The following is a 20,529-nucleotide window of genomic DNA, read 5'->3' as shown; positions in this document are numbered from 1 at the left end:
TTGCTTCAAGACAAAACTGTAGGACATTCAAAGCATTAGGTCACAGTTGTTGGACTTAAAGACTTCACAACCTTAAGGAAAGGTATGATAGCAGTGCCTTTCCAAATAGAGCATGTCATTAAGAAGATAATTAGTGAAACAAAACAAAATAACCTAAATGGAAACTCAAGAGTTGCAATACACAGTTTCTGAAATGAAAATTCACCAGAGGGCTTCAGCAGTAGATATTAATTGGCCAAAGGAAATCCATCAGTGACCTGTGTTATAAACGGACGACATGACTGCTGCGCAGTGTGGTGAAGGGAAAGATTTTTTTTTATTGCAGATACGAGGGTCAGGCATCTAGAAGAGTCCAGGGCAGAGGAGAAGGTAGTAGGGTGAACCTGGCCAGCAGATTGGACCTGGTCATGAGGGAAGCAGGAAGGGGGGGATGGGAGGTGGAGGAGGTAGGGGCTTAGGGAGAGGGAGACAGAGAGAACAGAGCTGACATAGTGGGTTTATGAGGGAAAGGAGTATCTGTGGGGAGGGAAGCCTGTGAGCTGGATGAGTGTGAGCAGGAGGGGGAGAACAGATAGCTAGGGTGCTTTGGACTTGGAAGTGTGTCGTAGGTCCTTGTGCTGCTGAGGGAGCCTGGAGGCCTGGTGTGCTTTGGTATTCTAATAGGCACCACAGATCCTCTTGGGAAAATGGAGTCTCCTTTGGACCTAACTTAAAGGTGAATCATGAGAGTGTCTGATCCAGATACTGAGAAAGTGGATGGAGCCTCATAGACATGTCAGGAGGGAAGAAAGTCAGAGGCACAAGCTAAAGAACATGCTAGAAACTCCCAAACTCATCTACATTCTTCTTTCTAAGAAGTCAGCCATTGACTTTCCTGGATTCCTGCTACTCAGTCAGACAGACCCTTTTACCATCAGCCTTGGCACGGATCTTTTGAGTCTAACCAACTTGGAGTTAAGTGTATTTCTTGAATACACTTAACTTATACTCAGAGATGAAGGTCAAACTGACAGTTAAGAGAACAAGCCCAAACCAACAACAACCCAGGACTTGCTAGCACACAGCCCTATAGGAAGTACCAAAGAAAGTCTTCAGGCTTAAAGGAAATGGCAATAGTAATTTCAAGTTGGCCGAGAACAGAGAAAGCAGAGTGCCTGTAAAGGTAATTATGCAGTTGTAAAGCCTTTACAATGCAAAGCTCTTTCCTTCTTTCTAATGATCTTCTGAAGCAAGTTTACAGAGAATATGTACATAATTATGCTGTTGGGCCTACAACATTTAGACATGCAGCGTATTTGGCAGTAGGGGCGTGGGGGAGGCAGATGGAGCTAGCAGCACTAGAGTGTAGAGATGATGCCACATGGCAGCTCACATCCTTAGGAAGAGAATGGAGAAACCCACATGGTACAAGCACACTGCTGTTCTACATGAGCTACTTCTCTTGCAGTCAGCCAATGAAAGGAATTCATATTGACTCAGGACACCCCAAGTCCACGTTCTCAGCACAAGAAGATTTATTTACCCCAGAGAAACAAAGGTCAGAAAATAAGAGACAAAGAGACCAAGGATGAGGGAGAAGGGGCAGGAACAAGGGAGAGGGAGCAGAGATACTTGTTTTGGGGGAGGGGTTGTGGACACAAAGGACTGCCTCTGAATAGAAAGGAGACAGATGTGGCCCATAGGAAAATGGCAGCTTATTATGGTAAAGGGGAAACTCCATGTTAGAATGAGGTGTTTCATTTTAATTGTGCATGTTTAATTAGGGCAGCAAAAGCGGACTTTTGATTGCTGGACTTCAATACTTTGATAGCTGGACCTTGGTAGTCAACTTCAGGAGGAAGAGGCAGCCAAATAAGGGACTAGACCTTGGTGGCTAGCTTTAGGGATGTAATCAAATGATTTTTTTTTTTAGCAAAGCAGAGGGAATGGGGGAAAAGGACAAGGCCTGCCAGAGTCATGTTTGCCATGCTTGAGCTTGTGCTAGCTAGAGTCCCTTTAGTCAAGACATAAAAATGCAAGATAGTGTAGTTATGAGCATGTGTTAGGGCCTGGAATGATGAGCATGTGTTAGGGCGTTTGTAACATGTTTGCCTGTAACAGGAAGCACCTGCACATGAACAGGGGAGGTGGACCTAGCAGGACTAGCAGGAGTCTTGTTTCTATATCTCACGGGAACCTGTGCATGAAAGAACAGAAGAGACACTGGAGAGTAAATAAATAAATAAATAAGTAAATAAATCTTCTTGTGCTGAGAACGTGGACTTGGGGTGTCCTGAGTGCAAAAGAAAGGCTGTAGAGGAACCAGAGAGGCAGGGCACCGTCCTTGACACCCTTATGGTGTTTTGCTGACTTTTAAAGATTTGCTTAAATTTTATGTATGTGGTTGTTTAGCCTCTGTATATGCGCACCATGTGTGTGTACGGTGTCCACAGAGGCCAGAAGACAGTGTTGGATCCCCTAGGACTAGAGTTAAAGACAGTTATAAGCCGCTATAAGCATGATGGGAATTGAACTGAGTTCCTTTGCGAGAGATTCCAGCTCTCCTAACACCAGAGTCCTTTCTCCAGCCCTTCTGTTTGTTTGTTTAAACTAAGGTTTTAAATTAAGGGCTGGAATGTTACTGTGTTTAGAGAATTCTACTAGGAAAGAAATTGTGTCAGCCTTGTGGCTGGACCTCTGTCACCTCTGGCTTATTCTGGGTGTTTTTCAATGTGTATTTTAGTGTTCTCTTCAGAACACCTTGTCTACCTGGGTTAGGGGCTGTGAATAAGGAGCTGCAACGTGGGAGAGGCTCATTTGCTGTCTGGGATGGACATCTGGTCCTGTTGGCTCTATGACCTGGAGTTGATATTGTGAACTGCAGAGGTAGCCTTTCCTTCTTGGCACTGGGATTCAAGTGTCCTGAACTGGAGATTGACTGCAGCTTTCCCCTCCACACCCCTCTGTAGTCTGGTGGGGGTGGGGGGAGAAGGAACTGAGCCTCCTGAGATTCTTGCACCCTCTGCACTGGAGTCCTTGGCTGCCCACTGGAAGCATGCACTGCATCAGAGTCTGGACTTGCACAAGAGAATGGTACAAGTACAGCCCTGAAGGCTGTGGATGGATGGATCCTCCTCGGATTTACATGTTGAAGTTCTAATCCCCATGAGACAGCACTTAGTGGTAGAGTCCATAAAGAGTTAATTAAGATTCTATGATATCTTAATCCGATAGGATTTGTGTCCTTATAAAAAGAGACACACACAGAGAAATGTGCAGAGAAAAGTCAGAAACCTGCTAGCTACTGGGGGCCGAGCTGGCATGGCACCTTCATCTTGGCCTGAAGAACTGAGAAATGTCTATTAAGGCCCCTGGTCTGTGACCCTTCATTGTGGCAGCCTGGGTCTACTAATTTTTCTCTAATGTGGGGCTGAATTACTGGACAGTCTGTGCTCTGAGGAGCTGGGAAAACAGTTTTCTTCAGATTGATGGAGGAGCTGGCATGAAAAGTGACTACCAGTCCAAAGGCTGTTTAAGAGAATGTCTGCTCCTTTCTCTCCTTGTGTGTGTTTGCTGACCAGCTCCATGACAGGAGCCATCTGTTGATCTGCTTTGGGGTCCAGCTGGTGTGCACACTAACACGTGGCCACAGGATCACATGTCAGCAGCTATCCTGGAAATGGCTGATTCGCGGTGGATTCTCCTCCATCTCACCCTCAGCTGGGTGGTGGAGCATCCACCACAGGCTATTTTTAGAGGAGCCTTACACTTGCCCTGTGCAATTCTCTGCTTGGGTTCAGGCCTTGAGCCTCCCATACAGCCTTGTTTAATATACACAGAGTACTATATTTATTTGAAAATTTAGGGCTTTTCTGAACATTGCTCAAAGTAATCTGATGAATCAAAACTCTAGGATTTATACCTTAAAAGGCAGATGGTTGGAGGCTTTCTTATGACTTACTAATCCCTGCCCTAGCCCATGTAGGGTAGAGAGGCTATAACCCCACAGACTTAATGTCATAAACTCTTTTTTAGTTAATAAACCTTATTTTAAAGCAGTTTACTCCCCAGAATTGATTGGGGAGTAAAGCTCCCTTGATCCACTCCACACATAAAGGTCTGGTCATCCTGTTGTGTCAGGAGGAGGCTGCCGAGGAGCAGTGTGCTTCTCTGTTCCTCTAATGGCCTTCTGTGTTCTGAGGGGCAGGCATCAGGCTTTCTTACGCTTCTATAGCCCAGCACCCAGCCTGGTGGAACTTCATGGACCCGTGGGCTCAGTGTAGCCACAGATGATGCGGACAGAATGTTAGGACAATACTCCTGGTACTCCAATCAACTAGGGTCAGCCACCCGTCCCACCGTGACAGGTCAGTACTTGTAAGGGCAGAAAGTAGTCAGTTCAGGGAAAAACAGAGAGGTCTGTCTACAGGCCATAGATGGCAGCCTTTAGATTCTATAGACAGGAGAGGGTTGGAATTTGTATAGCCAACAGAGCAGGTAACTGTGGTTGGGTTAATGGTTGGATCAGTCTGTGATCCTAGTTCAGTTCTGTGAGGAATTCTGGAGCAGTTGTCATCATCGGGAGACTGGCTGTCATTGTCAGTTGACTGGACTTAGAATCACATTCCTCTCAGTGTGTCTGAGGGTGTTAATGAAACTGTTAACTGAAGAGAGAAGCCATTTGAATGTCTTGTTTAACCCATTTTCAGGCCTAGGATCGTTCAGTGTAGATTAGTGACTTGTGCTCTATGAAGCTCGCAGAAATTCTCACAGTACTTTACATTTTTTTCTTAGATTTAATATGTGTATGATTATCTTTCCTACATATCTGCATGTACATACACATGTGTGTATATATACTTGTATACATACACACATATGTATATACACACACATACTTGGGGACATAGAGATCAGAAGAGATAACATATATGCTGGAACTAGACGTACAGATGATTGTGAGTGCCCATATAGGTGCTGGGTACTGAACTTAGGTCCTCTACAAACAATAATGCTTTTAACTCTGCCATCTCTGCAGCCCCACACTTGCTTTCTTATCTGAGATTCTACAAACATTGAAGAAGGGGATATCTTCTCCACTATGTGACTGACTGTGAACATGGCTTCAGGGTTAAGCTTTCCATAGCCAGATGGTTAGGATGCACTTAAGTAGTTAGTTACAGTAGTTCATGTAGTAAGTTTAAGATTAAAAAGTAAAGAAAAATGCTGAACAGTGGTTGTGCATACCTTTGATTTCAGCACTTGGAAGGCAGAGGCAGGCAGATCTCTTAAGTTTGAGGCTAGCCTGGTCTACACAGGGTATCCAGCATAGCCAGGGATACATAGAGAAACCCTGTCTTGAAAAAAAAATAAACAAACATAAAAACAAATAAAAGAGGAGCCAGGCAGGGTGGTGCAAACCTTTAATTACAGTACTTAGGAGGCAGAGACAGGTGTACCCCTGTGAGTTCAAGACCATCCAGGGTCACATAGCTCAAAAACAAACAAATAAATACAAATTATCAGCCCTGAAAACATGCATAAAAGTAGCATTTTACAAACTCAATGAGTTTTGTTTATATATTTAGGGGGGTGTGTGTGTATGTGTGTGTGTGTGTGTGTGTGTGTGTGTAGCAACAATTACAGAAAAGGATAGATTTGAAAGAGAACAAGGTGAGGGATACCCAGGAGAGTTTGTGAGGAAGGGAAAGGATGTAATTAAAATCTCAAAACTAAGACCCTCAGTTCAAGGTCATGAAAGTGACTCAGGATGCAGCAACGTCCATAGCACCTGTGTGAGATGGTAGCAGGGACGTCAATGTTCTTCCTGTCTTAGTCTTGCTGGTTGCACACAGAGAATGATTGGGACAAGACACTTCTTTTGTGTGAAGATGGTTATCCTCATGGCATTAGGAAGTGGTAACTTCCCCACTGTGGGCAGGCTTTGCTGTGGGCACAGGAAAAAACCCAGGAAATGTGGTTGCTTTCATTTGGCCACCTCCATAGATACAGCGTACACACCTAGGAAAATGGTGAGATTTGGGGATGAGGGAACCATGTCTGACAGGGTAGCCTAAATTGCCAAGAGTTTATGATGAGACCAGAGAGCTAAATAAAACCTTCAACCATACCAAGAGCCTGAGCAGTTATGACATTGTGTCCCGTGTGTCAGCCATGTGCCCATTGTGTTTCTTGCCTCTCATTTGTGGTTAAAGCTCTGCCGTGCACAGTTGCTGAGCAGCGATGTATGAGTGTTTGACGACACTGTTAGGATCTTTTGTTCAGTGCAGGGTATCTGTCTTCAGACATCACTTCCTATCCCCTCCCCACACTATGCTCTGGAATAATGTGAGTGTCTCACACCTGCTCACTTGGCTGTGTGTTTGCCTCTAGGAGTGTAGTCCTCCTGATCAGTCCTAGCATGGTCGTGAATACCTATGCTCTTCTAGGCAGCCTGAGTTCTCCAGGTGAGAGAATATTTTACCAGATGAAGGCCTATGCCTCCTGCTCCACTGACAGTGTTCTACCAAGGAGTCAGGGCCTAGATGGGCTGGGAAAGGGGGAGGCTCAAAGGGCCTGGAAGATATACCTGCTGCATGCTGGTTTCCAAGGTTTCTTTTTTCTACAGTTTTCTTCAAGCTGGACATGAAAATAGTTGTTAAAAGTGAATATTGCCCAGGCAGTGGTGGTGCACGCCTTTAATCCCAGCACTTGGAAGGCAGAGTCAGGTGGATTTATGAGTTCAAGGCCAGCCTGGTCTACAGAGTGAGTTGCAGGACAGCCAGGGCTACACAGAGAAACCCTGCCTCGAAAAAACAAAACAAAACAAACAAAACAAAACAAAAAGTGAATATTGGGGGACTGGAGAGATGGCTCAGTGGTTAAGAACCCTTGCTGTTCTCACAGAGGACCCAGGTTCAGTTCCCAGAAGCCACATCAGGCTCACATCTGCCTGTAATTCCAGCTTTAGGAGATCTGACACTTTCTTCTGGCTTCTGTAGGCAGGCAGGCAGACAAACAGATACACAACACACACACACACACACACGTAAATCTCAATGGCACATTTTTCCCAATCCTTTTACTACCTAGCTGCTATCCATTTTTAAAAATGTAGAGGCAGACATAGAGACTTTAATCAGCGTTCACGGTCGCTGACGGCAAATCTCCATTACTTTGTGGATGGTTTTAGTTTCTTTGCTGTTGCCATTTCAGAGCTCAACTGCAGTTGTGGAGAAAGTGGTGACAGTAAAGACCCTCGTGACAAGTTTCCTCTTACTGGCCAGTTTGCAAACAATGCACAACCAACCTGTGGCTCTCTTGGAACAAGCTATAGCAAAAGGGAAGACAGTGACAGCCACATTTTTGAGTGGCTCCATAGCTGTGCCACTTAAGAGGAAGTCTAAGAGACCCAGCACAGCGGTGAAGGATGCCTTCCCCGCCTCCTCTAGAAAGACATGGCACACTGACTTTAAAGCTTTGATGTCCTTAGTTCCTGTTACTATTGGATTTTATTTATACTGAGCAAAAAGGTTTGTGCTCAAAAGCCTGTCCAGAAAGAGAGGTCTAAGAGTGCCAGTACTTTGAAGATTTAGTTTGTTTAAAGAAGTAAGATCCTAAGAGGTTCCTTTTGCCTCTGAGTTGACCCTTCCTGGCTTTCCAGCTCTGGCTTCTCTGTCCCTTAGAATGTTGTACTTCCCTGTCACTTCAATTTTTGCTCCCCCTAACTATGCATGTATTTAAAGTCGCTCTATCTAACCCTTACCTGCATCACCGGTTTCACCCGGTTCAGGCTTCCTCCTCATCTCCCCTGTGGGGCACCGACAGAAGGCGGCTATCATCCTTGCAGCCATCTTGAGCCATATACCCTGACAAGAGACTTGATTACATCAGTCTACAACAGCTGAGCACACTCTGATAACATGTTGCTTTAGATACCCAGGATCTTCCCTTGGGTATGTGAGACTTAAAGCTGTGATTTAGAGCCGAGACTTAAGGGTGTATCTCTGACTTAGAGATCAGATTTAGAGACAAGGCCTAAGGGTACAACTTAAAGGCATGACTTAAAGGCGTGGCTTAGAAGTGAGACATATAAAAGGCGAGAGGCAGACAGAAGAGTACAACTTGGAGTACAACTTGGAGTTAGTTATTAGACATTAGGAGTACAAGTTGGAACTAGGAATTAGGTTAGAGAGTACAACTTTGAGTACAACTTGGAGTAGGAATTAGGCATTGAGGAAGAAGACACTTGGACTAGAGAACTTGGAAGAAGAATTATTAGGTATTAGGCACTTGGCACTTGGAGGAAAAACTTGGAATTAGACATTAGGCACTTAGCACTTGGAAAAAGTAACTTGGAACTTGGAGGTACTAGGGACTAGGAACTAGGGACTAGGAACTCAAGACTTGGGACTTGGACTAGGAAGAGAGACTGAAGAATAAACGGGATTGAATCACAATCTGTCTGGTCTCCATTCTTCGCATTCGTCCTCACTCTCTCTCTTGCTGAACCCTGACCTGCAGACCAGAGCTGCTTGGGGCAGTAACAAGTTAGTCCCCAAGGCTTTTGGCAGTGCGGTTTTCCAACATTGACAGAGTGGTCCAAGACATTTTGGCCCCCAAATGTGGGCTAGAGCGGCTCTCAACATTTTTGACACCCAACGTAGGTTAGCTCGGGCCGCAACACTCCCTCATAGCGCAGGGTCCACTGTAAAAAGACTATCACTTTCATACATCATTGCCTCAGTTGTGTGCTCTCCAGAAGGACCTGGTGTGGTTGCAGCTGTGATCCCAGCTGTGAGTGCAGAGCATCTTCCAGGCAGGTGAATCAGGTGGACAGGTGAGAGCAGAGAGACCACCATAGAGCCTACCAGAACCACTATCTGTCCTCTGCCTCTGGGGCCATCTTTTGTTGGAATAACCTTTGATAGTGCAAGAAGAATTGTCACCTGTAGGGAGGATGTTGAGCATGAGAGTGACAAAGACCAGCTAGTGTCTTACAGTGCCTCGTTGAGATTGGCCAGCAGCAGGATTGGAAGGTCAGCTCTGGAAGTTTACTCAAAGAAGTGCATTGGCCTGAGTCATGGCTCAAAAGCTGTGTTTAAAATTGCTTCTTTTCTCCATGGCTTTCTATCATTTCTGCCATTGTCAGCAGCGATAACAGCTCTAATCTGGCCACCTTGGGGCGGACCCTAGGAAAGGTCCTATGCTAGTTGCCTTCTTGTGATAACGTACTCAACAACAGCTCAGGGGAAGGGCCATTTGTTTGAAATGAATATAGTCCATGTGGTCAGAAGGATGGCAGCAGGAACGTGTGGTTAGTTCTCACCTCCTCACTTATGGGAGGAACAGGAAACAGAGAAAGAGAAATGTTGATGATCATCTGTCTCTCTCTGCCCTTCATTTAATCTAGAACCCTAGGCCATGAGATGGTTCCACCTACTTTGATGGCAAGTCTTTTTGCCTTGGTTAAATCTCTCTGGAAATACCTACAAAGCCATGCTCCAGAGTAGTGTCACCTTGGTGGTTCCCAATCAAGTCACATTGTAGATGAAGATTGTGTCACAGGCCCGTTTCACCAAACACAAACCAATATTAACAATTGATTAGCTGAAGCTGTAGACCAACTCTCCAGAGATGTCCTATATAACAATCCAGACCACTGCCTCCAAGTCCGCAACACCCCATCCCCCTCACCTTTAATGAGAACATGGAAAGAAGTCCTGTCAGTGTCTGCCAAGTGTTCTCTCCAGCAGCGAATTGCTCAGTGTTGCATGGTTAGAGCTGAAGCAAGTGGACAGCACACTTTACTAGAGATCTATATACATAAACATGTGTAAGCTGTGTGGCCCTCCTTATGTCTCCATGCTACATAGAAGGCTGGAACATAGCTCCTCAATTTCTCTGTGTTGGAGAGGAATCTAGAAATTGGATGGTTTCCCATTTGGAAGGCCTTGGGCAGACCATTGCTGGTCTCCTGGCTTGCTGCCTTGTTTCAAAAATAACTTTGTCTTCCTGGCACTTCATTGATCTGTGGTTGTTGCTTCGAATTTAGAGCCCTTTATGGAATTCTCTTGATACTCAGGAAATGTTGTTTCCTCACGAATCTAGCCTTGACAGTTGTGAATTAGAAAGTAAGTTTTCCTAGTGATTGTAAAAATAAAACCTGAGGCTGGTCATGGAAAGGTGCTGCTGCCAAGCTTGATGACCTGAGTTCAGCCCCTCCTCTCCAGATGGTGGAAGGAAAGAATCAACTCCTGAGGGTCTCAGGGTTGTCCTTTGACCACCACACATGCCAGTGCATACATGTGCACACATAAATTAATAAATAAAATGTAATAACATTTTAAAAGATTTTAGGATGGAGAGATAGCTCAGTGGATGAGAGCATCGTCTCCCCTTTCACACAATACAGGTTTGGTTCTCAGCATGCATATGGTGGCTAACAACCATCTATAACTTAAGGTCGAGGGGTTTGATGCCCTCTTCTGGCTTCTGAGGACACTGTATGCACATGGTATACATACCCCAACCTTAACCCTAACGATCAGGTGAAACACCCATACATGTAAAAAATTTTTTTTCAAAAAAAATTCCAAGATTTTCAAAATGAACAAGTCCTACCACCTCTCCACACCTGTCTTACTCAGTGTTCTTATTGTGGTGACAAAACACCATCGACCAAAACCAGTTTGTGAAGGAAGAGTTTATTTCATCTTACACTTTCAGGTAATGTATTATTCATCACTGAGGGAAGTCAGGGCACAAACCTGAAGGCAGGAGGAGCTGACGCAGAGACCATGGAAGAGTGCTTGCTCAACCTCCATTCTTAAAGCACCCAGGACCAACAGCCCAGGGATGGCCCCTCCTGAGGTGAGCTTGGCCCTCCTATATCTATCCATCATCAACTGAGAAAAGGCACCACAGACTTGCCTGCAGGCCAATCTGACAGCATTTCTTCAGTTGAGGTTCTCTCTTCCCAGATGACTCTGGTCTCTGCTGGAGTCAGCCAGAGTTAGTAGCTCAGTGCTCAGGTTTGCATATGAGAGATAGCACTGGATTAGGAAGGCCTGTGGCCTTCCTCTGTAAGCCATGGCCTTGAGGGCTTCCCTTCCTACCTATCACTTGGTGATCATCACCCTTTAGGAGTGTAGTTCAGAGACAGAATGGTTCCTAGGTTCCATTCTCAGAACATAGAAAAAAAAAAGAAAGAAAGAAAAGCAAGACAGTTGTCATTGTTTACTGTCTTCTGTGCAGCACAGTGACGGGTCATGGGTCATGGGCCAGGGAAGGCATTTGAAAGCTGTCTTAGATTGTCTGGGTTTGCATCTCCTCTGTGGTGAGGATCCACCAGAGATCTTCCATGGAGCCTGGAAGAGCAGCCAGAAGGGACCACAGGCCTGGCACGACTTGGTCCAGCTGGGTAACCTTTTCCCTTGTCATTTACATGCCCTGCCAAGGAGCACTCACCGGCAGGGAGCGCTCATTAATTAAGCCCTAGCAGCTATACGCTGTATGCTGTACGCAGATGGAGGGAGGAGTGATGGCTGCTCTTCACCGCAGAAAGGAATCGCAGGCAACATCTTGAGCTCACTGCTTCAGTGGCCACAGCCTGGAGCTCCATTAAAAAAAGTGTTGGGGTAGGAGGTGCAGCATTTTTACGGCTGAATTCTAATTATAGCAACTCAGATTGTTTTGCTTTGTTCCACGTCTGTCCTGATTCTTATTCAAACACTAACAACAAATACAAACAGTAGGCTGATGTGCAAGCTGTTCGGGATCCTCTGACTGACAGTCCAGCAGCTTGCTGTCTGGAAAACCAAACTGGAGTCTTGGAGTTCTCTGGCTTTATTTCTTTAAAGTTACAAAGTAAGGAGACTCTTATTTAGCTACTAAAAGTCATAATGAATTCAGGTGAGTTTCTCTAACAGCTTTCCAACCCTGACAAAAACTTGTCTAAACTTAAGCTCACAGTTAGTATGGGAATTCCAGGGGCTACCATTTGATCCCAGCTGCCTTCCCCCCACCAGCCATGCTCCAACTGAGGCCCGGGTTTTCCTTCCCCTGAGAGAATCGCCGCAGCCAGTGTCTGGGGCCTAGCACTGGAGGGCTGAAGGCTGGGGATTACCATGTGCGCCCCCATGTGGGTAGCTCATCTGCAGAGGGAGCTGAGAAAGTCATTTACACTGCAGGCATTAGAGCACACATGCTCCTGCTCCAGTGTTCTCAGTCAGCTTACTAGCTATGACAGATGTGCCCTGGCTGAAGCTCATCCATGTTGGGCTTCCTTCCTGTAGTGCAGCATTCTGGCTGTTAGCTAGTAGTTTTCTCTTATCAGTAGATGTCCTGGACATTAAACAGGGGTCGGGGAGATCACCTAAGAGAGCGGGGGTTAGGGGGAAGCAGGCAAAGATGCAAAAAAACACGGCTTGTCTATAGACTGATTAAAACCATAATTTTTACTTTTTCACACAGGGGTTATATACATAAGAAGGCAGGATGTGAGGAAGGGGATGATGCAGGAGCGTAGGTGTTCAGGGGGAGTACAGATATCTTCCAGAACAGAGTGTCAGCTGGGTGAAGGTTCAGGGGATAGGACACTATGACTCCGCCTATGATTCGGTTGTCCTAAGTTGGTGCTATCCATCAAGGTCATCTATCTACAAGGTCTATGACTAAAACCTGGCAACTATTTACCAAAGCTGCTTGTTTACAATAGCTGTTTCAGTGTTTTTCCACAGAGACCCAAGACTTTGTGCTAGCAGGCATGCATGTTAGGCCTACCACTGTCTTCAGGCCTATGGCTGATTCCAGGCCTTCAGTGTATAAGCAGAGATGTTCCTGACAAGTAGGAATACAGTCTTATTACATGTCACCCCCTCCCCCCATGGGAACTGTGGATAGTACCAAACCTTATATACCTCTGTCTTTCCTAGACACATATATTCATGGTAAAAATTTAACTTTCATAATTTAAGCAAAGTAAGAAACAATAGCCAATAACAAGACACAGCAGTTGCTGTTTGTAATAGACAATTACTGTATTAAGTAGGATAAGATTTACATGACCACAAATGCTGTGGTACCATGCAGAGGGTCTTGCCATCGACATGGCTACTGAGTGCTGACAGGAAGGTAGCATAGATGTTGAGGTGGCAGAGAGATGAGACAGGACATGATTCACATCATGAGTGGGACAGTAGGACACAGTAGGACACAGATTTTATCATGCTTGTCTCAGTGACATATGATTTCAAACTTATTAAATATTTCTGGAATTTATTATTTCCAAACTGTTATTGGGTATGGGCACCAGAAACCCCAGCAGATAAAGGGTCCCAGTGTATATGGTAAGATGCCAAGAGTCTTAGTGCCTACCTTCATCATGACACCCCCATCACTAAACCCCTAGGGAGAGGGTGATGCAGGCCACATGGGAAACTGTCAGGACAAGGCAAGGGGCATTGTTGGCTCGGGGTGTGCTACTACCTAGGGGGGTGTCCCCTCTTGCACTGCTGCCCTAGGAGGCAGCTGTGGCTTTGCCTCACCCTAGGGGAAAATCCAAAAAGCCAAGCTTGGGATAGAGGATTCCCTGATGTCTGGAGGTCCAGCTTCCAGTGCCAGCTCTGGGCAGGGAGAGGTAGAAGCTGTTACCAAGACAGGCTCCATGCTTTGAGTTTTGTTGAAAGAAGCAAAGGAAGAGGAAGACCTTCCTGGCTGTTGGAGTGCAGAACATCCTTCCCAGCCACAGAGGGACCAGGGTAGGTTCATGCTCTAAAGTCTTCTATCTGTGTCTCCTGGAACCCAGATTGAGAAAACGCTACCTTTTTCATTGGCTGGTCGGCCCCCACTCAGATGTCCTGGGTCACAGAGAAGCCACTGTCCTCTTCTCTTTGCCTCTTAGCTCCCTGGAAACTTCATGTCTCAAACTGGTGTGTGAGAGTTCATAAAGATTAATATTGGCTGGTTTCTGTTTATGTATGCATAGCTGGAAAGTTATGTGGCATTAAAGTTTTACCAGCCAAAGTACTAGGAAGCTTTCAGTTAATGGTGTTGAGTTTCAAGTGGCTGAGCTTACAAGAGTGAGAGAATGAGACTTTTCAATCATTGGCCAGGAGAGAGAACATCGCTCACAGTGGTGGGCATTGTCACGGTAAGTCATTGACATTAGGACTGAGAACAGCACTCAACAGTGGCAGACACTGTCATGGCCATCATAACAATACCCATTAGGTTCTATACAGTGTGCCCATTGTCTTCCCAGTGCTGGGAAACTATGTGGTGATAACTGACAACTGGAGCTTAGTGGGTGGGAATGAATGTGTGAGAACTGTCCTGATTGGCTCCAGGAAGCAGCCTCCACAGTCCCTGGTGCTGGCATCCAGAATGGATGGGCTGCTCTGTCTGGAAAGAAGTAGATTAGCCCTCATAGAGGGGAGGGGTTTGAGTGTTTGTCCAATACCAACCTGGCTGTGAGCTTTTTTGTGTGTTTTCATCTGGTGTGACGTAGCTCCCCCTGAAGCCTCCCTGTTCATCTCTGAGTTCACAGGGCTTGTTCATAAGGGGCCCTCACCTTCTCATTGCAGCAGCTGCTAGTTTGTAGAAAAGAAATAGCACGAGGCACAGAAGCAGTTTGAAAAGGTAGGTGAGCGTGAAGTTTAAGGACTCTCCACCACCCCACAGTTGGCCCTGGCATTCCTCCAGCATTCCGTCTGTCAGCATTAGCACGCTTCTCACAGGCACCCAGACTAGGTGCCTGGCACCTGTGCAGCCCAGCATGTGCTGCTGTTATTTCCATTCAGTGGTCAAGCTCAGAGCCTTCACATGCTAGCAAGTGCCTAACTTCAGATGATATCCTTAGCCCTTCCCTTCCCTTTCCCTTCCCCTTCCCCTTCCCCCTTCCCTTTCCCTTCCCCTTCCCCTTCTTCCCCTTCTTCTTCCCCTTCTTCTTCTCCTTCTTCTTCCCCTTCTTCTTCCCCTTCTCCCCCTTCTTCCCCTTCTTCCCCTTCTTCCCCTTCTTCCCCTTCTTCTTCCCCTTCTTCCCCTTCTCCCCCTTCTCCCCCTTCTTCCCCTTCTTCCCCTTCCTCCCCTTCCTCCCCTTCCTCCCCTTCCTCCCCTTCTTCCCCTTCCCCTTCCCCTTCCCTTCCCTCCTTCCTTCCTTTCTTTCTTTCTTTGAAACAGGGTCTTGCTAAGTTTTGTAAACTGGCCACAAACACTCTCTCTATACCCAGCTGGCCCCAAACTCTCGATCCCCCTGCTTCAGCCTCAACAGTAGCTGGGATTTCAGGCCACTCTGAAATCATGCCACAATGTTAGCCCAGCATAAATAATTTAAAGCACTTCCCCCAGGGAATCTTACTTTCAGGTTGCTTCCCATGGGAAATCTGAAGGTTCACAGTTTGCAGGTGACACAAGGGCCTGGGAGGCAGTTCTTAATTGAGTTGTCTGAAGGCCTTCCTGTGGAGGCCTGTTGTCATCCAAAGAGCAGTAGCCATGAAGGGGGCTGTGCAGGATAAAGGGTTTGTAACGGAGGCTGCGCAGGGGTGCATGGCATTCATGGTTGCTTTTGTGGACAGCACAGACAGGTGCAATGAGAATGCCAAGTCCTGGGGCTTGCACAGCTGAGCAGGTTGAGGCTGTGGTGGACTGTGTGAGAGGGGCAGGCTAGCAGGTGCTCTTATATGCCCAGAGAGAGAGAAAGGAGAGAGTACCATTGACTAAGGTGGGAAAGAGGGAGGGCTGGAGTGCAGAGAGAGCTGAAGTGGTCAAAACCATCCTACACTCTGAGATAAAGAGATAGCCAGGCTTTTTCAAGTACCCAGGACTAGGTAATTCACAAATATTATTTCTTACGTTCTAAATTCCACAATCAGGGTGCCAGCACTTGGTGTCTGGTGAGGGCCTTCTTATGCCCTCACACAGTAGAATACAGAAATGTGAAAGGTTACATTTAGCCCACTTGTAGAGCACCAGTCCTTTCTGTGAGGACATATCCTGTCTTCTAAAGGTCCACAGTAATAGCATCTGTTGGCCACTGAGTTTCAGTACAGTCCATAAAGTGACTGATCTTCTGAGTAGGGTTCAGACACCATATTATATCAGTTGCCATATTCATCACATTTGCAAGGCATGCTACTTAAATGGTGTTAAGCCACTACCATCATTATTTATTTATTACTATTAGCAGAAAACAGGAAATGGGAAGCAGGAGGTAAACAATTGAATGACTCCATGAAAACGTGTGTGTGTGCTTGTGTGTGTATGTATATGTGTATGCGTGTGTGCCTGTGTATGTGCATGCATGTGTGTCTGTGTGTATGTGTGTATGTCTGTGTATGTACATGCGTGTGTATGTGTGTATATATATGTGTATGTGTCTGTATATGTGCATGCATATGTGTGTGTGTTTGGGTGAAGTGTTTGTGCCATGGATGACAAGGGATGTACATTGCTTGCTAGCACTTTGGTTTTGCTTGTGTACTACCCCCATCTCCTCCCCCCAGTTTTTTAAAGCACTAAACATGCTGAGTGTTTTGTGGCATGGCTGGACTGAGTCAGAGCTTTACACCTTGTGCTGTAGAAATCAGTCCTCTGAGCAAACAGTGCAGTTGCATGAGAGCAGTGGTTCCCACTTTGAGAGTCCGTCATCATCACAGTTCAGTTGCTGGCTGTGGCCATCACTACATAGAATGAAGGGATATTGAGGGTTGGGACCCGTCTGAGATTCCAGCCACTACTCCTAGACATCTGGATGCAGTTCTGTCCTAATTTCACAGAGGGTTGGGGAGAATGAGGTGGAGGCTCCTGGCGGTTGAGAGTGGCTCCCTCCGTCTGATGGCTACAAGGCAGCCATCATCCGTGCTGGGTTAAGACTTTCTAATGGAGGTGTTTCGGGGTCACCTATGCTCCTTTCAGCAGCTTCCCACCAGGCTCCGTAAGCCCAGTGAGCTCATTGGCCCCACAGGGTAAGCTTTGATTGAAGCCTTATAAGAAAGTGGGCAGATGCCATTTACAACTCTCCCAAGGGAAGGACTTTCCCAACATCCTGCTACTATCCTTCTGATGCTGGACTCTTTTTAAAATATAGAATGCTTCATGAATTTGTGTGTCATCCTTGTGCAGGGGCCATGCTAATCTTCTCTGTATCATTCCAATTTTAGTATATGTACTGCCAACATGAGCACCTGATGCTGGACTCTTACTCAGACTGTTTTCCCTTGAAAGGTAGTATTCGGGAGTTGAGAACTGGCAGGAAGACATTTTGTTCAGGAGTCAGCATCCAGGCTGCAGGACGCTTGTCTCCTTTGGTTATTATTCTTAGTAACCTTTGTTGCCCGTGAGTGATAACATCACAGTGATCTATGATTTTAGCTATCCTGGATTTAGGGTTTAAGAGAAAATTCCTCTTTTTCCATCCTCTATCATAGGCTGTCCCTCAGGAACTGCTGGCTCACTCTGACTCACATTTCCATGCTACTGTCTCTCAAGTGCCTTGTGTATGGAGAGAGCGACGTGGGGACGGCTTGGTGCCGTTTGTAGAGAGGTTCAGTGCAGGGCTGTGCTGGGCAGAAGAGTCCCCACTTGTATTTGGGCCTTTTTTTTTTTTCCTTCAGATATCTTTCGCCTCCGTGTGATTTTTGCGAGGATGCACCCCTCTATGCAGTGCTCCCTGTCACCATTTTTATGAGCCCGTTTTTAGAACAATGCCAGTCTTAAGATGGACCAGGACAGCTCCAGTGACCCACCCTCCCTCTTCAGCGCCAGCCTACAACCTCCAAGAGGTCTCAGAGCTCTCTGTCAACTTGAGGCTCTAGCTGCAGCAAGGAATGGAAGGCAGGCCTCTCCCAAGACTTTCTCTAGCAGCTTCTGAGGTGTCTTGCCATCTCTTAAGTTCTATTTGTTCCCCGTGAGGATCCTGCTGCTTCCTTTCCCTTCTGCCTTCCGCTGTCAGTGCCCGACCTCTCCTTGGCTTCAGGGTATTGGTGGTGTAGAGCCTCTCTTCAGTGACCTTTGCTCTCCTGTCATCGGGAGACAGGGTCCTCTGTAGGGTGGGGAAGGAGTCAGTCTCATCAGCTGCTGCTTACTTTCTTCCAGCTTCTTATGCCCCTCTCCATAGTCTTGTTCCTTCTTGATTAAAGTACAGTTTTTCTTCTTCCTGATGAACTCCTGTCTTCAAATAGAACTAGGAGCAAAATTGGGGACACTGGGAATTTAGGAATCCTTAGTGGATTATTTTACATTAATGAGGGAAACCAAGTTTAGCTTAACAAATTGCCTTGTGTTCTGGGACTTAATGATTTAAATTAGAGATTATAATTAAGTGCCCCCGAATAGAATGAGAAGTAACTGCTAAAGTATTTTTTGACCTAAAAGTTCCTCTGACCTATGAACTAGTACAAAATTAGTATGTAAATACCCCTTTCTTCAAATTTTAGTCTTTGGAGAACCCCTAAAACATGGTACAAACCACCCTCCTCAGAGACAGGTGAGCAGGTGGAGAGGCAGGAGGAGGACACAGGAAAGAGAGGGTAGGTTGTCATCCATGCTGGGGTGGATGTCAGGGTGTAGATAGGGCTGTGTGTTACTGGTACATGTCTTCTGTCTAAAGGGAAGGGCTCACTTACATCTTCACCATTATGCTTAGAGAAAGGTAGCAAGGCAGGGCATGGGATGCTGAGATTACAGTGAAGTGAAGGTCGAGAGACAAGAGCTCCTTCCACATACTAAGTCATAGTGTTTAGTGCAGCCTTTTAAACATGTGAAGACGGCAGCATGGAAGACAGAAAACCGTTCCCTGAAACCACGCCAGCCCTGGTGGCCATCTTGTTACAGCCTTCATAGGCTGTGTCCTGTTTCTTTTAAGTTGTTGACTAGAGATCAGGTGGTGCAGAACTGATAAGAGGGTCTGCCGTGCTGTCCCTGGTACTGTCATTAAAGGCATCAAGTATACTTCTTACTGAGGCACAAAACCTACCTGCGTATAGCACAGTGGCTTATCATTCACAGGCTTACTTAGAGAACCTGAACCCCAGCCTGAAACAGAATGTTCTCTGCCCAGGAGCCACTCCTACCTTTGTAGTGGACACCCAGTCCTGCGTGATATCCTTTGACTTCACAGCACAGATTCTGAGCCCTGAGCCTGCATTTCATACCAGTGGACTGCCCCAAGTGGCCTCTGTATGGTTGGCTTTCCCAGTGATTAATTTGTTTTGCTCTGTGTATTTGACAGATGATGAACGTTTCTGTTGTCTCTAGGATCCTACTCTCAATGATTGTCACTGCTCTAAAAAATCTTCATGGTGTGTGTATATGTGTGTATACATAATATAAATGTTCATTTCTGTATCCCGTGTTGCATCTCAAATAGTATCCCATGTTTCAGATGGATCACCAGCTAGTCACATGTGCTACTTGGGTAGGGACTTCCAGCTGTCCAGAGTAGCTACACCATTCCTTCTCTAGCACAGCAGAGCTGGTTCCAATGCCCTGCATCCTTGCCAGCTCTTGGCTCTTTCTCTTTATCACTGTAGCTATTTAAGTGGTGGTTTTAGGCCTCATGGCTTCATTTTATATTGTGCATGACTTCTGGGTGTTTTAGAATGATTTTAGTGTCTCATGGTGTTCCAGAACGTATTGTAACTGGACACTTAGATTGTTCTAGTTTTCATTATTTACAGTAAGCAGTTTTGTTGCATGAGTCTTTTCCACAATTGAAATGCTCGGCAAGAATTTCTTTTTTGTTTATAAAATGTAATAAATTGTATTCTGAAATTGTTGTATTACTCTGAAATGTTATCAATAGTATAGAATGGCCCAGGTTTGCCAGCAGTATATAATTTGGAAGAAGAGATAGGTAGGAGGAACAGGTGGAGTTAGTGTTACTTTGCTGGAGTTTGATGGCTTTATAAAATACCATAATACTCCTGTTTTATGACTTCCTTCCCTTGACACTTACATCACCCATGAGTTTGGTCCACTCCCACCAGCATCACTGTGGGACTTCAGTGACTTGGTCCACTCCTACTGCATCTGTCGCTGTGGGATTTCAGTTGTCCTAGCTTTGTTTCTGCGGCGGTGACACGTGCACTGACAAGAAGCAGCTTAGAGAAGAAAGGGTTTTCTTGGCTTACAGTTCAAAAGTCATCACACTGTAGGCTGGGGTGGGAATCATCAAAGCAGGAGCTCAGGCAGTCTGTTGACTGCATCACACCAACAGGCAAGAGCAGAGAGAAACGTGTGTGTCCATGCTCGGTGACTGCTTTCTCAGGCAGCTGTCTTCATATGTAAGCAGCTCAGGGCCAGCCAGTGGGAGGTGGGAGAAATGGTACTGCCCACAGTGGGCTGGGTCAGTTAGCTGGCAGGACCATCTGCCACAGACCTGCCCACAGACCAACAGGAGCTAGATAATTCTTCAACTGAGACTCTGTGACAAGACCAGCCATTGAGGTAGTCTCCGTGCTCTCTAAGTTTCAATATTTGCCTTGCTAATTCTTTGGATATCAGTAATGAGTAACTTCTCCCTTTCAGCAGTTTCTAGAGTGGCTCTCCAAG

General features: G+C 46.0%; 1 protein-coding gene and 1 non-coding gene across 15 annotated transcripts in view; one reads left to right on the top strand and one right to left on the bottom strand.

Annotated features, from left to right (window-relative positions):
* Positions 1-20,529, top strand: part of Inpp4a (inositol polyphosphate-4-phosphatase type I A) — a 126,823-nt gene that overhangs the window by 53,174 nt on the left and 53,120 nt on the right. The gene's annotated exons all lie outside the window — the stretch shown is intronic.
* LOC117722802 (U6 spliceosomal RNA) lies at positions 17,056-17,162 on the bottom strand. Its single transcript, XR_004608573.1, has one exon. It is a non-coding gene; the product is annotated as a U6 spliceosomal RNA (small nuclear RNA).

This window comes from Arvicanthis niloticus, chromosome 17 (genome assembly GCF_011762505.2).
Source record: "Arvicanthis niloticus isolate mArvNil1 chromosome 17, mArvNil1.pat.X, whole genome shotgun sequence".
Taxonomy (NCBI): domain Eukaryota; kingdom Metazoa; phylum Chordata; class Mammalia; order Rodentia; family Muridae; genus Arvicanthis; species Arvicanthis niloticus.
This window is presented reverse-complemented; position numbering and strand designations above follow the sequence as displayed.